Below are 17640 nucleotides of genomic sequence, written 5' to 3' on the forward strand. Positions count from 1 at the left end.
GATACCCGGTACTTTACCTTTCCCCGGCGAAGTCGTCTGTGGAATTGTTGCTATCTCTCCATCAGAGTTTTTCTCTTCAGCAGAGCAGGATTTATTTCCCTACTCAGTGATTGTTTGGGTTGACATCCCAGTATTGCAACCATCTTTTCCTCAGCTTCGTCTGCAGAGTGTTTGTTGTGGCAGTTTCGCCTGTTGAATACTCCTTCAATCCCCAGTATGGTTGGATGATGGCTTTGGCCTCCAGTGAACGGATTTGATTTCCTGACTGTTTGTGATCTCCAGTAGAGTGGCTTATATTGCAGAATCTACTTGTTGTGATCAGTTTGCTGTGTATTCTCCCCAAGTGGAGTGGTTTGTTGCAGAATCTGCTTGTTTGATCTGTCCTCCCTCAGTGGTTTGTTCCCAAGAGAGTAGCCGACAGTTTTCCCCAATAGAGTTGCTTATGCAGTTAGATTCTATTTGGATGATATCATTCTCCCTCAGTGGGTTGTTCCCCAGCGGAGTTATGTGGAGTTGCTCCTACAGCAGTTCGTGCTTATGCACCCCCTTTGTTTCTCAGTTGACACTGGGATCCCCTGCAGATATACTTTGGGACCTCTCTTGTTCCCCTACAGATTCGTCTTGGTGGCTGTTCGCCCGTTGTGACTTTCTGTACCCTGATTGGGTTTGTTTCCTGATATTCCTGACCCTCTGCTTCTTTAGCAGTACCTGCAGATCTTTGCTTTACAGCATATAGATCTCCGCAGATTGGCTCTCCAGCTGGTTTTTCCCCTGGAAGTATAATACCGGACGTTTGTTCCTGAACCTGTTGTGTTAAAATTGTCTGTTTTGTCAGCATTCATCAAACATAAATCACGCATATTCATGCATATTCATGAAACATTCAGATATTCATGTTGCATTTCTTGCCATATATCTTTTGTTTGTCGTGTCTCCTGCTATGGCGATATAGATCTCTTTACAGATCTCCCTAAGCAGATGTCGGGTGTTTAAAATCTCTCCATATAGAGTCAACCCCATAAGCAGAAAATGTTGTCTTTCCTTCTGCAGTTCCCCACTGAGATATATCCTCGTGGATGACGGTTTCTTCCGTTTCCTCCCAACACATATATTGGGATGGATTTTCCTATTTGAGTTACATCCTCATTAGGACGTGTCTTTATTTAGTCTGTCTCTTCGGATCATTCCCGAATCGACTATTTGTCAGATATCTTGTGCTTCCCAGTGGGTTGTTCCCCAGCGGAATATTTTGGGCCTCTACCCTCATACCGGTAGTTGTAAGTCCTATCTTTCCTGGCTTTCTTGGCAGAATTTGTGGTTATACACCTTTTATTCTCCAGCCAGAGTTTTGGTCTTCTACCTACTACCCGGTAGTTGTAAATCCTATTTTCCTGCTCTTCAGCAGTTTGTGGTTTGTTATAAACCCTATTTTGGTTTCCCGTGCGGATTTGTGATTTGTTCTATCCCCACGTGGAGTTGTTGGTCTTCTACCCCGTATTCGGTAGATGTAAACCCTAATTTTGTGGTTATCTTCATTCAATATTTGATGATGATTTTCCTTTGCTTGTATAAGTTGCTCAGATCAGCACTTATATCCTCAGCAAGTCTTTTGTGGATAATTGCCGTATGCTAGCAATTTTATCCCCAGTGGGTCCTTTCACCGTATGCTAGTGATTTGTTCCCCGGATCATTGGTTTACCAGTGCATCCCCAGCTAGTCTTTTGTGGATAATTGCCGTATGCTAGCAATTTTATCCCCAGTGGGTCTTTTCACCGTATGCTCGTGATTTGTTCCCCGGATCATTGGTTGTTTACCAATGCATCCCCAGCTAGTCCCTTTGGATAATTGCCGGATGCTTGCAATTTATCCTCAGCAGATCACCTTTCATTTACCCTTTTGTTGGTAATGTCTGTTGCTCCTTTTGATTGGTCATCATTATATACCTATTCTGGTATCCCGATGCCTTTCTTTTTCGGATTTTTTATCCTTAAACAACCCAGTAACCGGTTCAGGATAATCTTCCATGCGAGTATATTATTCACGGTCTGCCGGTAATGAATAATATGTCTCATGCGCTCTTTAGTTGGAATCCTTTGTCGATTTTCCCCAGCTGAGCAAGATTCGTATTCTTTGTAGAATCGAATGTCCATCCTTTAAACAAGTCTGCTGTTCTAGCTTTCTTTCGGATGATGAGTGTTTTGGAACACACACCAATTCACGTTTTTTCAGCCATCCTTTAAACAAGTCTGCTGTTCTAGCTTTCTTTCGGATGATGAGTGTCTTGGAACACACACCAATTCACGTTTTTTGACCATCCTTTTAACAAGACTGCTGTTCTAGCTTTCTTTCGGGTGATGAGTGTTTTGGAACACACACCAATTCACGTTTTTTTGACCATCCTTTAAACAAGTCTGCTGTTCTAGCTTTCTTTCGGATGATGAGTGTCTTGGAACACACACCAATTCCCGTTTTTGCCCATCCTTTAACCGGTTTGCGTTTTGGATGATGAGTGTTTTGGAACACACACCAATTCACGCCTTTTTTGTCCATCCTTTAAACAAGTCTGCTGTTCTAGCTTTCTTTCGGATGATGAGTGTCTTGGAACACACACCAATTCACGTTTTTTGACCATCCTTTTAACAAGACTGCTGTTCTAGCTTTCTTTCGGGTGATGAGTGTTTCGGAACACACACCAATTCACGTTTTTTGTCCATCCTTTAAACAAGTATGCTGTTCTAGCTTTCTTTCGGATGATGAGTGTCTTGGAACACACACCAATTCACGTTTTTGCCCATCCTTTAACCGGTTTGCGTTTTGGATGATGAGTGTTTTGGAACACACACCAATTCACGTTTTTGACCATCCTTTAAACAAGTCTGCTGTTCTAGCTTTCTTTCGGATGATGAGTGTTTTGGAACACACACCAATTCACGTTTTTTGTCCATCCTATAAACAAGTTTGCTTTCGCTCTCTTCAGGATGATGAGTGTTTTGGAACACAAACCAATTCACGTCTCCGGATCTTATCCTATAAACAACCCAGTAACCGGTTCAGGATAATTTTCCTTTCGAGTATATTATTCACGGTCTGCCGGTAATGAATAATATGTCTTGTTTGTTGCTTTCCCCTCAGAGTAAGATTCATATTCCTTGTGGAATTGAATATCCATCCTATAAACAAGTTTGCTTTTCTAGCTCTCTTCAGGATGATGAGTGTTTTGGAAGTGAAATCCAGTTCACGCTTTGGTCGGTCACCTATTATATACCCAGTAACCGGTATCCTTGGTGTCCCTTCCTTTCTGCTCCCTATTATGACCTCGGTCCCCCTGTGGAGTCAGATTTTCCTGTTTTTGTTACCCTTATACCGATAACATCTCATTTCTTTGTCGCTTCCCTCAGTGGAACTTTGTGTTGCTTCTCCCCAGGAGTCAGCTTGTGTCTCTCCAATGGATTTATTTTCCATTTGGAATTCTTTTCCCCAGTATGAGTCCTTCACTCCCCAGTGAGTTCTCCTGTCTGTTTTCTATTCTTCTAATCAGAGTCGTGTTTTGACCACGTTATGTCAGGTTTTTTTTTTCCCCAGTTTAGAGTCGTGTCTTGTTCACACATTTCTTTTATTATCCCCATAGAGTCTTGTTAGAGTCTCTGTTCCTGGTGAGTGTATTGCTCCGACGGATCGTCTTTTCTTCTGTGTGAATCATATTCCCCACAGAATTTGTGTCTTTTGCACGCATACATCTGCATCATGAGGTCTCTTAGGGACCAAAATTTGTCTCATTACTGTTATTTAAGTCCATTCTACCACGTCGAGATGAAGATTTCTAAACTTCACTTCTCCGGCTAGAATGACCTTAAATAGGGGCATCTGTAAGACCCCAATTTTGGGCCCTAAGATCCCTCATGGCCCATATCATTCATATCATGGCCTCAAGGATCATTGCATGCCTTTGCTTTCCTCTTAGTGGATAGATTGTCTTGTGGGTTTGTTTCTTGATCACCAAGCATTCTTTGCATTTGTATATCTTTGCTTTTCATATGTTTATCATTCAAAAAGTACAAAAATATTGTCAGTCTAACCTTGTTGCTTGCAGTTGAAGCAATCATCAGCAATTAGGTCAAAGTCAGTCATTGATCAGTCAAAGCAATGGATGGTGGCCATTCTTGCAGAATTTGGGCACCATGATCATTAATCAAAAGTTCATACATCTTGAGACATCATTTGAAGTCAAGTTCTCAAGGAATTAGGGTTTGGAATTCATCAGAAGTACTCCAATCATTCAAAACCCTAGAAAAGTCAAACTTGGTCAACTGTGGATTTAATCAGTGATTTGATGGATAAAATTGATTTGAAGGAGTTCATTCATGCTTGTACAAGCCTCATCTATCATGTCAAACCTCATCATGGAAGAAAATCAAGCCAATCAGAAAATTTTCCAGAAATAGAAAGTGGACCTGTAATTTCAACTGCCAAAAATGGAAACTTCTTGATCTTAAACTTACATCATGATACAAGCTCCAAATGAATTTTTGCCCAACATGAAAGTTGAAGATCTTGTTCTCCCGTTTTCAAAAAGTCCAAGAACTCTCAAATCCCATGTGTGGTTGTCAAGATATGATCAATTCATTTTCATCAATTTTTGAACTTCAACAAGCCATATCTCTCAAACCATAAGGCCAAATTTGGTGGGGTTTTTTCCTACAAACCACATTTTTCATCCTCTTTCCAAAAATATAAATTTCATGACCTAAAACCCTACCATTCAAAATGGCATTTTTGGACCTTTTTCATTTAAATTCAAAGTTTGACCAAACTTTGACTTTTTGTTTCTTTGACTTTTTCTTGATTTGGCCAATTGGGAAAGGTTTAAAATCACATTTGAAACTTGCCTCAAGTCCTAATTTATGCACATTCCATCATCATACCACAATTTTGGATAAAAATGCAAACTTGGCAATTTTGCAAAATGGCTTCAATAAGTAGAACCAAGTGCAGCATTTCATGTACAACACAAAACAGCAAAACTTGGTCTGTTTCCAGCCTGGTATCAAGCCCACTCGACCAGCCACTACACCTCCTTCTTTCACTTATTTCAAAATTAGCAAAATGTGCATTTGGTTGTTTTAACATAAGTAGGATTAAGCATCCCTTAAACCAGCTCTAAACAGGCATATAAAAGCAATTTTGCTGACAGAATAAACCCTAGAGACAAAAAGCTACAGCCCCCATTGCACAGAAAAACTTCTTTCCTCTCATCTGTCATTTTGGTTCGATTAGCTTTTTTCTGCCAAGACTCCAAGAATTCAAGCAGCCTTTGCTTATTCCATGACCTAGTCACCATCTAGAGCCCTGCTGCAGCAACGTTCATCAGCTGGGAAATCATCATGAGTTCTGTTTTGTCCAAATATACAAACATGGCAAATCGAATGTTGGGGGTTTCCAAGCACTACTGAGCCAAGTTTCTTCAAGCCTCTATCATTATCAACCATTGTGCTCACCTGTTTTTGCTTACAATCACAAAAGGACCACTGCATCTCCATTTCTTCAAAAATAAGTAAGTTTCTCGACCTTCCTTTTTCTCCAAACCATGGTATGCTTCTGGTAGAATACACATCACTGAGTCCATTGCAACTTGTAGCACGTAAATTAGTAGAGTTATGCGTGAGAAATCTGATTTTTAAGTGACATGTCCAAAGTTGTTTCGGTATGTTTCTTTTGTTTTGGTTCGATTTAGTGATGTTGGCTGTTAGAATATGCATGAGTGATGCTTGTTTGTCATTTTGATATGTATCATTTCATTTTTTTGGGCATGATTGTTCTTGATGATTTTGCATAATGATGGTGATACTCTGCTGTTTTAATCCCTTGTCCTGTCCAGAAATCCACTTGTATCGTGTTTTGTGTGTTGGTGTTATGATGTTACATAAGAACATATGCCATGCCATGGTGTGTTTTTGCTCGAAATCTGTTAGATGATGATGAATCATGAGCATGAACTTGATGTATGCTGCTGTTACATGAACATAACCCTGCCCAGATTTTCATGCTTATGTTGTGTTGTTGTTATGTCATTGTTTGGCCATGCTGTTGATTGTGCCTGTTTGAAGTTGTCTGTGTGATGATGAACATTGTTGATTACAAATGCCAATGCTGCTGTTGTTGAAACCTTGGCTTTTCCAGAAATCATGTTTTATGAGGATTGTCTATTGTTGTTGCTCATGCTGCTTGAAGTATTTCAATACCATGCTGCTGTTTCGAAACCTACCATGTCCAGAATTTTTTCTCATGATTTTGTTGGTTTGATTGTTAGTTAATATTGCATGATGATGACGTTTCATGGCCCTGATTATTGGTTGATTGCTGTGTTCATGTGCTGTTGATTTAAATGATGAATGATGATGAATACTGTTGTTGTTCTGAAACCCTTTACTTTTTCCAGAAATCCAGCTCATGTATGTTGTTTGCTGTCTGCTATATAAGCATCATGAGTGTGTGTTGCCATGTGGTTTCCATGTTTTGTTTGATTTCGACATGATGATGAAACTGAAGGATGAAATACTGCTGCTGTTTTGAACCCTGCCACGCCCAGAATTTCTATGATTTATGTTTGTTTGGTTGTTGGTTGATATTGCTTGAAGATCCACTATGCCAATGCCATGTTAGTTGTATGTTGTTGGAATTTCGATTGCCATGACCTCAATGTTGATTACATGATGAACCATGCTGTTGAACCCAGAAACTTGCTTGGTCTTGCTGTTGACTGCTTGCTGAATGCTATGCTGTTGTGTGTTTAATGTTTGGATTTGCTTGGATGTTGATTGAATATGTATGAAAATGCCAAGCCATGCTGCTAAAACCCTGTTGCTGTCTTGAACTTGCCCATGAAAATCCATATGTTTTGTGTTACATGTTGTTGACTGCTTGCTGAATGATATGCTGTTGTGTGGTTGATGTTTGAACTTGTTTGGATATTGATTAAATGTGCATGAAGTTTGCCTTGGCTGCTGTAAACCCTAGGGTTTCTAAAACAGAAAATATGAACATCCATTGGCCAAGTTTACTGTTCTATTGGTGAGGACCAATAAGAACATTTCCCGTGTCCTGCTTATGCTGTGTGTTTTGGTTAAGTGAATTGATAATTACAAGAATGCCACGGTTGACCCCATATGCCATGCTATTATGCTTCATGTTTCATCAATTATTCATCCAACTTCCATAATTCATTTTTAATTCATTTTAACTCCAAAAATTGTGGGATTTTTTGCATTAAACTCATGAATGTGTCCTCTATTTTATGGTGAATTTTAATTAATTTTCCATGGTCTGGATTTTAAATGATAAATGATTTCCCAACATGTATGCATAAATGACACATTGAGCCATTCCTTTTGTGAAATTCTCATGTTGCATCCAATGAGCCTGAAATTTTTTGTGGTGAAACTAGACACATTGACCTTCATTTCCATATAAAGTTTGTGCATTTATCATTTGTGGATTGAGAGTTATGATTTTCTGAAGTTATGTGTTACATTTGGTGCTATACCATGATCATGTATTTTCCCAATTTTTGTTCACGTGCTTCCTCTTATCCAATTGACCCCAAATTTTGCATGAACCATCTATCACATGTCTAGTTTGTGTATGAATTTTCTTGGAATTAATCATGCTGTTTTCCATTTGATTGAGAATTTTCTTCCATACTTGGTCCTTTGTTGACTTTTTGTGATACACATTGCCATATCTTTTGTGAAATTCTCAAATCTTATTGTATGTTCATGAAATTTCATATGTGATAACTAGACATCTCAAGCTTTGCATTGGTGTTAATCTCAGTCATTTCTCTTCTGTTTTCAATTTGATATGATTTTTTGAAGTTGACCCATGCTTGTTGACTTTCACCATGCTTACTTGAATTTGGTTTGACTTCATGATTTTTCTTGACTGCCTTCCTCTCATCCAAATGCAATGAAATTTTACATGCTTACCATGTTAGATGTTAGGATTGAATGTGATTTATTTCATAATTTTTGAGATTGTTTGAGTTGACTTTTGAAAGAGGTCTTGCTGTTGACCTATTTGTGCTCTTTCTTGCCATGCTTTGCATCCTTTTGCATATGAAATGACAATGATGCATGATTTGATTATGAATCCAATTGAGAATGCTTCTTGAATGTTTAGACTTGGTTTGGGTTGACTTTTCCTTGCTGCCTTGACTTTTTCTTTCATCTTTGACCCTAGGCTAGTCCTAGTGGTCTTCTAAGCTTATGTTGAGTTCATCTGTTTCAGGTTAAGCACCAATGCCTTGAGGAACATTCAAATGTGTTTTAGTTTGATTGTTTAATGTGCTAACCCTTGTTTTGTAGGTTGACTCATGTAACTTGAGTCTTTGTGCCTTGCACAATTGGTCCCTCTGTGGTTGCCTATTGGGTTATTTCCTTTTGATTTTGACTGTTGAGCTGTTTACTAATTGGTCTGACTTTTGCAGGTACTTTAGTTGCTTAAGTTCTTTGAACTTGCTTGCTTTGCTATTTAGCATTTGCTTTGAGGTATAAACCTTTCTTCTTCATGTAGTCTGGAGACCCGGTCTGTTATTTGACCGGGCAAACTGTCTGAAGTCCTCCTTAAGAGGCAATGCCTGTGTGTGTTTAAAATTGTCCCAAGCAGGAAAAGTCCTTCAAGTAAGGCAATTGGTGGAAGGTAGGGATAAGTAATCTATCCCCCACTATTCAGTGTGTCCTCTCTTTGCTCCCATTACATGGTTGAAGCGTTGAGATAAATACCCAAGATCTAATCGAGTCAATAATGTGAAGAGAGTTCCTACTTTCTGAACTCCCACACTTTCTTTGATGCTCTCTCTGATCTGAGATAGAAGCAATGAGGCACACCCCTCATTCTCCTTTTTATCTGCTTCACCTTAGCCTCTCAATGGCAAGGTTAAGAGCGACCTTTACCTATTACAGTGGACTTTCAAAGTCAAACCCTCTTGTGTGAGCCCCCATTGTTTGGCTATAGAGTGTGCTGTCTGATATTCATTGATTGATTGATTGCTTCATATGCATTTGCTTGCTTGTATGTTATGCATTCATCATCATCAATTGCCATTAGTGCATGATCATACCATTTGTCTGTGTGACTTTTATCATTGTTGTTTGCCCATTGAGGACAATTGTAAGCCCATCTCTTTTGGCCTTTGCTCCTGTGATATGGAAGGATAGAGTGTAAGACCTCATTGGTCACTCATATCTTCTGTTCATCTGTTTGTATGTGAGGATACAGTTATAAGTCCCTGTAAGTTGGCATCTGTTGTCCTATGATCATAATTTGATCTGTTTGATTTGTATGTGAGGTTGCAGTTATAAGTCCCTGTAAGTTGGCATCTGCTTTCCTGTGATCATAAGTTTGTTTTATCTGTTTGTATGAGAGGTTGCAATTATAAGTCCCTGTAAGTTGGCATTTGCATTCCTGTGATCATATTGTTGCTTTTGTTCTTGTATGTGAGGATCCATTGTAAGTCCCTGTAATGTGGCATTGGATTTCCTAGGACCATACTGTGGAGTTAACCTAAGTCCAGATAGATTGGCAGTTGACTTCCATGTTTCATTCTTGTTTTCTTCTGTGGAGATTAGTGTAAGTCCATTGAGTGGCTTCTGATATCCTGTTCTGTTTTAGGAGACTGGTGTAAATCCATCTATTGGTATCCGGTATCCGCCTTTTATTTCTTTGCCTGTGGAGATTAGTATAAGACCATTGAGTGGCATCTGACATCCCATTCTGTTTTAGGAGATTGGTATAAGACCAGTGATTGGCATCCGATATCCGCCTTTCTTTGCTTTATTTGTTATTACTCCATTGCTTATTCCAAAGGACACACTTGAATCATCTGCTATATGATTTCAAGAAGTGAACCCTCTAAGAAGTTTTACTTTCCATCCTCATCCATTCATCATTCATTATGTCCTAGACTTTTCACACTATACCTTTTAAACTTGACATAAGTGTTGTGCAAACTTCTTCATGTTTTCAAAATCTAAAAACCTGGACCTCAAGTCCTTGACTCTTTTTCAAACTCATTTTCATAATACTTCTCTGAATCAATTCTAATCATACTTTGACCTCATTTTCATAATCACAATCAATTAACTTCACTCATTCACTTGTTTTGGCTCTGTCCATTATTAATCTTTTCATGCATTAGCCATAGGTTTCAATTATCTTTGTGGTTGATGTAAATCTTGCCTATCCTTAGTGAGTCGACAGTAAGACTTCCGTACTTCAAACAGGGCTAACCCCTCTAGTACGTCGAAGCTATCCTCGCATGGTGGATGTTATTTTTGGTCGAGTGTTCTCCCATTGATAATGAAAAGCCTCAGTGCTTGTGTTTAAAACTGAATCCACCAACTTTTGGAAATCTTTTAGCCGAACTACGGCGTTTTGATCCTTACCTTTGATGGAAGGTACGTAGGCAGCGGGTTCATCCGTTCAAACACAAAAACACAAAAATAAATAAAACCTAATAACCCAATAAAAATTGTACATTCTTTTCTCATCATCCCAATCATGTTTGCACAATACATATGTCATAACAAATAACAATTTAGCATAACAAGTGTGAAAAGGGCTCCCTAGGAGTACCTAGGACGTAGTGGGTGCCTAACACCTTCCCATTGCGTAATTTACCCCTTACCCAGAATCTCTGATCTTTTTATTAGTTTTCTACGTGTAAAACTTCTTAGGCTTTTGTTCGCTTTTTAGCCAATCCTTTGGATAAATAAAAGTGCGGTGGCGACTCGAAAATTTCAATGTATCTCTTAGCTTATGATTTAATCAATAGATCATATAGCGACGAATACACCGCTACAGAAAAGTGGCGACTCTGCTGGGGAGATGTCACAGGGCCGATGACAAACAGAAGGAAAAGGGAACCTCGAGAGTAACATATTTCACCAGCATGAAACGTTCAAGGAACACCTTAATATAAACTTGTGTTTCTTGATGAAGTTGAGAGGGGGAAACTGTTAGACAGTTCATCACAGCCACCTTGAAATCAGAAAAGAGTCATTCATACAAAGGAACCGAGCAGCCTTCAAAAGTGATGCATATTAGGAGAATCGACCAGTCTGAGGGGTTTCCAATTGTAATGGTAGAATTTGTTATAGCCTCAACTGTGTTTAGGGTGGAAGGAGTCTCTACCACTTTGGCGTACACCCAGTGGTACCTATTGGCATTATCCGGCTCAATTAACTACAATCCCCTTTGGGCCAGTTTATCAATTTTAAAGTTATCATTTGGACTAATCCAAGACACAATGTTAGACTGCACCGATACTCTAAATTATGCGCGATTTTAACATCGATGGGCTCACGACTAGTCATTCGCATATATAGTCATACAAAGCTACTAGTGTATTCCCTCCTTTGATGGGAAAATAGGAGGAGGCAGTGGCTTCTCAACAAAGCTTTCACCTTCACCAGCTTTCTTTAAAAATAAAGCCTCTAATGCATCTCTAGAAGGAGCTTCATCTGAAATGGAATCTCCAGACACTCTCTCTGCTTCCAAATCACCAACCATAGAGACAGTCTCTGGTTTGAAATTCCCACTTGTAGAAGAAAGGGAATATGATTCAAACTACATTCCCATTTTTGAAGATGAAAAAGTACTATTTTATGAATCACTCTCTATGATAATAGGGTTATCTCTCATCTTAATAAAGAAACAACAAATGCTTAAAGTAAAAAAGCTTAGGTTGGATGAGAGTACCTTAAAAATGGGAGGTCAAAAATAAATATGTTAATACTAGAGGTTAGAGCTTGAAAGCTTTGAATGTGTGATGATGGTTACTCCTGAAAAAATGCTCTCAGAGAAAAGGGAAAGACAAAAGGGAATAAGGGATATTAAATCTAATAGGTTGCAAAAATTCCTTCAAATTTCCTCTAACCTTAAATATATGTGACGATAATTGAGCGGACCGGATTGAGAGTAAAAAGCGGGTGTGAATCACTGCCCAGATTTCATCTTAGGAACACGATCAGACTCAAGCGTGCTCAAGTGTACAGTAAGTATCTCCATGATACTCTCTGCCTTTTCAGGTTACATGTCAAGAGAAAAACGGTGAAACGCTTCCATGATGGGACTATATTTAATGCTCATGTTCCTCATTACTCTTTGTCAAAACCAAAGTGATGCATGCCTGCTAACATCACTGACAACCATTCCTGCAGTCCGGCCACGACTACTAAAAGACTCCCCCAGCATCCACAGTACTCAGCAAGCCTCGTGGGTAACTGTTATATATAGACCAAAGTCCCAATAAGATAAGGCTCATTTACTCTGCCTGTATTGAGCCTGAGGTATAAATGCCTTAACAAATGGTTTTCAGGTACACAATCTATAATCTCCACTTTCATTATTTTTATCTTGAACCCTAACTGACTTGGGCATTGGAGTGTTAGTCATGCAAGTATCCCCCGCCCCACCACCACCACCATCATCCCCACCCCACCCTAGGTCCACTGTATCTGAGATAAGCCACGATGGTTCAAGATTAACCTCACTGGTTCTAAAAGCATCGGGATCGCAACCTCTGATACAAGATGTTGCATCACTGAATTGTCTAGGAAGTTTCACTCCACCGTAGTTTCTACGATCTCATCTATTTCTGGTTCCGTAATGGAACAAAAAGTATTATTCACTTTAAGATTTGAAAGATAATCAAACCTTTTGACAACTTTTAGAGGTGAGGATGTTTCTATTCATTTGCACTATTATGGTTATGTAAATATAAGCAGGAAAAGTCTTGGGAAACAGTCTAAAAATATAGGAGACTCTGGTGAATTTTCTATAGAATTATCTTAGGAATCTTTTGAAGTGTTGAAAATAATTATTTCTTAAGGATTGAGACGTAAGAGTTACGATTAGATCAAACCTTAGAAAATATATAAACATTAAGCGTGGCTACTTAAAATTAATTTCAAGTCAATAATTGTTGGCAATGTTATAAGATTCAGTAATATAGTTAAGAAGTGATCATAACTATAGACATTAAATTTGCCTACTTCAATTTAATTTCAAGGAAATAACTTTGGCAAAGTTGTAATTTCTATAATTTAAATTGAGATTAAGATGTGTAATATCTTTTTAATTATAAGTTGATTGTGGGTGGAGATTTTGGTTTTAATTAAGTGATAAGTTGTAGCGGTAAAAATTTTGAGATTAACTTATTGATTAACTTAACTCGCAAAGCAAGAGTCACCACCGCGCTTTTATTGTTTCCAAAGGAAAAGGGAAAAAGTACGAACAAAACCCAAAGAAGTTTTAAAACAAAACTAGTAAAAAAAGAACAAGGGTCTGGGGGTTAGTTATGCAAATGGAAGGTATTAGCACCCTAAACATCCATGGTACTCCATGGGAACCTCTTTGAAAATATATACATTTTGGTTTGAAAAAGGTGTTGTTTGTTAAAACATTGGAGGGATGGGAAAAGAAGCATTTTCATTATGATTTGGTGTTTGCCAAGACTTTTGAAGTCTCATGTCTACGCACCAACAAAATGTAATGGAGGATCAAAACCTCGTAGTTTGTGGTAAAAATAACAAAAAGGAGTTTGTTTTGATTCATTTTTATGGAAAATACATTTTTTCATTTTAAGGAGAATACTCAACTAGTCACCCACAAGTATGAGAACTTTGCGTCATCATGAGAAGGACTTCAACTTGGATAGGGTCGACAAGTATGCCACTAGCTCCCGCAAATGGAAAAGAATTATCATCAATATTATGAATATATAGGAGAATTATAACTCAACTATAGAAGTGAATCATGTTTAATACCTTGAGAAAAAGTTAAAAAGGGAAAGGTGCACAAAGGGCACAAAAATGGTTTGAATGTGTTAGGCATTTTTTTAGTCTTTTTGAAATTGGTCTAGGTATGCTTAAGATAGATTAGCATTTATTGAGAAAAAGATTTTGAAAATCACTTGAAAAAAGTCAAGGTTTATTGATAAAGTGGTTCAAGTTAAAACAACAAGGTTTTAAAAAAGAGAGAAGGTTTTGAAAATTAAAGAAGGGGGGAGAAGAAGAGACTATCCTAAAGCAGGAAAGTAAAAGGTAAAGAAGAAGGATCTAACCAAGAGATGACAAGTTTTATGTCATAAGTCAATAAAGAATTCCCTCATTTGGATTAAGCCTCAAGCAAGAAACCAAAGTAACTTATCCAAGTTTCAAATAGAAGTCCAAAGTCAAAGGTATCGGATGAATTCCATAGTCTCATGTCACAAGTCCCAAAGCAAAGGTCAAGATCCTAGTTTTAAGTCCATAACTCCATAGAGATGCCAAGGATAGCAACCACAAGTTCATGAATCAAGATAATCAAGTTCCTATTAGGTGTTTTCCCTTTATTAATGTATTTTAAAAGAAAATGAAAGTCCAAGGGGACAAAGGAAAAAGAGCATAAACATAAACAAAGGTCCAAATGGACAAAGAGCAAATATGATATGAGATGCTAAAATAAAAACATAAAGTAAATAACAAGAAATAAAAACATGAAGTAAATGACACTAAAATAAAGTTAATATAATGAGATGTTAGTAAATGTTAGTGAAAGAAGAAAAAGATATCCTGGTCACTTTTTGGAGAATACTCAATTATCCACTCACAAGCATGAAAATATGAACCTATAGATCATTTATGAGAAGGGGTCCAACTTGGATAAAATTAACAAGTATGCCACTAGCTCTCACAGATGGAAAATGAGCAAAATTTTCACACAATACCATGAGGAATAAAAGACTTACAATCTCACTTATAAAAATGGCATTACCTTAGGGACAAATTTAGCACTATGTTAGGTAATCGTAATTTGAGTTATCTAGAAGTCATAACTATCTGAGGTCGGTCAATAATAATGTTTGTGTTAATAAATGCTAGAGAAATGATATGTAAATCATTCTCCTAAAGTTATGCCACACAAGAAAAGCAAAAGAAAGGGGATGATCAAGCACAAAGGCTAGGAGGATGGTCCATTACTTCAATCCATGTTTCATGACACTTAGGACAAACTTATGGATCAATCCAAAGTACCTTAAATGATTCATGATTACTTAGAAGGTAGATTTGAAATGATGAAAGTTCATCAAGCATTAATCCACACATCATGAACAAGATGGACACAAGTCTATCCAATTGATCAAAGGAAAAAGAAAGGGATAAAGAAGAAAAGGGGACAATAGAGGTCACATCCAAATTGGATCACAAATTTGATCAAGTCATCATCAAAATCAGTCATCCATTTTGGTGGATTAGGGTTTTCACCCCATCAACACCCAAGATTCATTGAGTTTGATGAGACTTGAAGTCAAAATCATCATGATCCAAGGCCAACAGAAGTCCACAAGGTCAAACAAATTAAAAATGCAATTAAATTAAATAAAAATGCATAAAAGGTATTTTTTTAAATGATTTTTAAAATGGAAATAAAATGGAAAACCCACAAGGTCCTTCAAAACACCAAATAAATGACCAATAAAATTATGGAAGGTTGAAAATAAAATGAGAAACATATAATAAAATTTTCAGAATTAAAAAATGCAAGAAATTATTTTTAAACCAATTAAAATAAAGGAGAAAAGAGAAAATTCATGAAAAATAGAAAATCAATGAAATAAAATGTGGAAAAATAAAAATCAGATGAAGGAAAATAAAAGAGAATTTTAGAAATTATTTTGGGATTTTTTTGATAAAAAATGAAATTAGTACAAAATATTAAATAAAAAGAAATTTAAAATAATAAAAGAAAAAGAATTAAAAGAAAGGTTGCATTTGATCCAAGTGTGTGAACACGATCAATCAACACCAGATAAGTTAGGAGAGAGCATCAGAGAGTGAAGGACTACATTGTGGTAACTTGTTTGAGTTTAAATGATGCTCATAACTACCTCGTATAGATGGTGATCAAAAGTTGATGAAGCTCAATCTGGTTAGAGTAATTCAGAAGGTCTCAGAGCTTGGGATTGTTGCAAATGTTTCAGAGGATGTCGATGGAGCTAATAGAATCAAGAAAATGGATTGGAACAGACTGAAACTCAAAACACGATAGTTGAATTTTCTGGAAAAACTTCAAGTTGCAGCAGGGATTTCTTGGCTCTCCAAAGCTTGCAAACGAAGGAAACAAGTTCCTCTATTTATAGGGTATCCATATAACTTGACCAAAGAATTCAGACCAAAGATTGCTTAAAGTTTTTTTATCTCTATCAAATACTATGGAGCTAGGGTATCCAGGTAATTTGACCAATTCCTGAATGAACAACTCTGAAATTTCCTTGGATATGTAAGGGTGGCTGGTAGGTAGAAAATGAGCATATTTTATCAGCCTATCCATACTACCATGATTGTATCTACTCCTTAAACTTTAGGCAATCCTCCAATTAAATCCATGGATATATCACTCCATATTTGAGTTGGTATTGGCAAAGGTTGGAGCAGTCATCCAGGTGTCATGGTCTGATATTTGCTCATTTGGCACACTTCACAAGCCTGCACATATTCCTGGATTTTCTTTCTCATGCCTTCCTAATACACCACACTAGCAATCCTTTTGTAAGTCCTAAAGTGTCTAGAATGTCCTCTTATAGCTGTATCATGAAACGCATCGAGAATACAAGCCACTCTTGGTGATTGCTTTGGAATTACTACTCAGCCTTCATGATACAATCTCCCTCCCTTAAGCTGAAACCTTTATGGATACAAGGGTATGATACTAGTGCCTGCATAGCGTCCAGTTTATCATCTTTTTATACTTCATCTTCCAACCCTTCTTAAGCTTCGCACTAAATGGTTGTGATGTGAGCATATTGCATTTGCTTGGATAAGGAATCTGCAACATTGTTTTCCTTTCCAGGTTTGTACTTAACCTCAAAGTAAAAGTTTGGACAACCATTTATGTTATTCTTCCCCCAGCATAAGTTCCCTCTCATAATATCCATAAGTTTCCTCTCAAAAACTGATTTTTGTTGAGCCCTTTCAGATAAAGTTAGACTCATATAACATATAGGCCTCCCTTCATGCATTAGGACAACACTTATTCCTTTCCCAACGACATCAGTTTCCAACACAAACTCTTTGTCAAAATTTGGCATAGCTAGGACATGGATAGTAGTCATAGCTACTTTTAACCCCCTCAAAGGCAACTCGAGCTTCATGAATCCACTTGAAGTTATCTTTCTTGAGTAATTGGGTTAGAAGCTAAGCAATCTTCCCACGGTTTCTCACAAATTTCCTATAGTACCCTGTTAAACCTAAGAATCCCCTCAACCATTTTAAATCCTTAGGTATGGGTCACTTGAGCATGTCCCATATTCTCTTGGGATCAGTTGATACTCCCTTTCTAGAAATGATGTGTCCCAAATAGTCAATCTCCTTTTGGCCAAAAGAATACTTCTTCTTATTAGCATATATTTTTTTCTAGTATCACTTTTAAGATCATGGTTAGATGTTTCATATGTTCCTTCATACTCTTACTATAAATCAATATGTCATCAAAGAAAACCAAGCAAAATTTTCTTAGATAAAGCCTCAATACTTCATTTATTATAGCTTGGAATGTTGATGAGGCATTTATCAACCCAAAGGGCATCACTAGGTACTCATAGTG

This window comes from Lathyrus oleraceus, chromosome 5, assembly GCF_024323335.1.
Source record: "Lathyrus oleraceus cultivar Zhongwan6 chromosome 5, CAAS_Psat_ZW6_1.0, whole genome shotgun sequence".
NCBI lineage: Eukaryota > Viridiplantae > Streptophyta > Magnoliopsida > Fabales > Fabaceae > Lathyrus > Lathyrus oleraceus.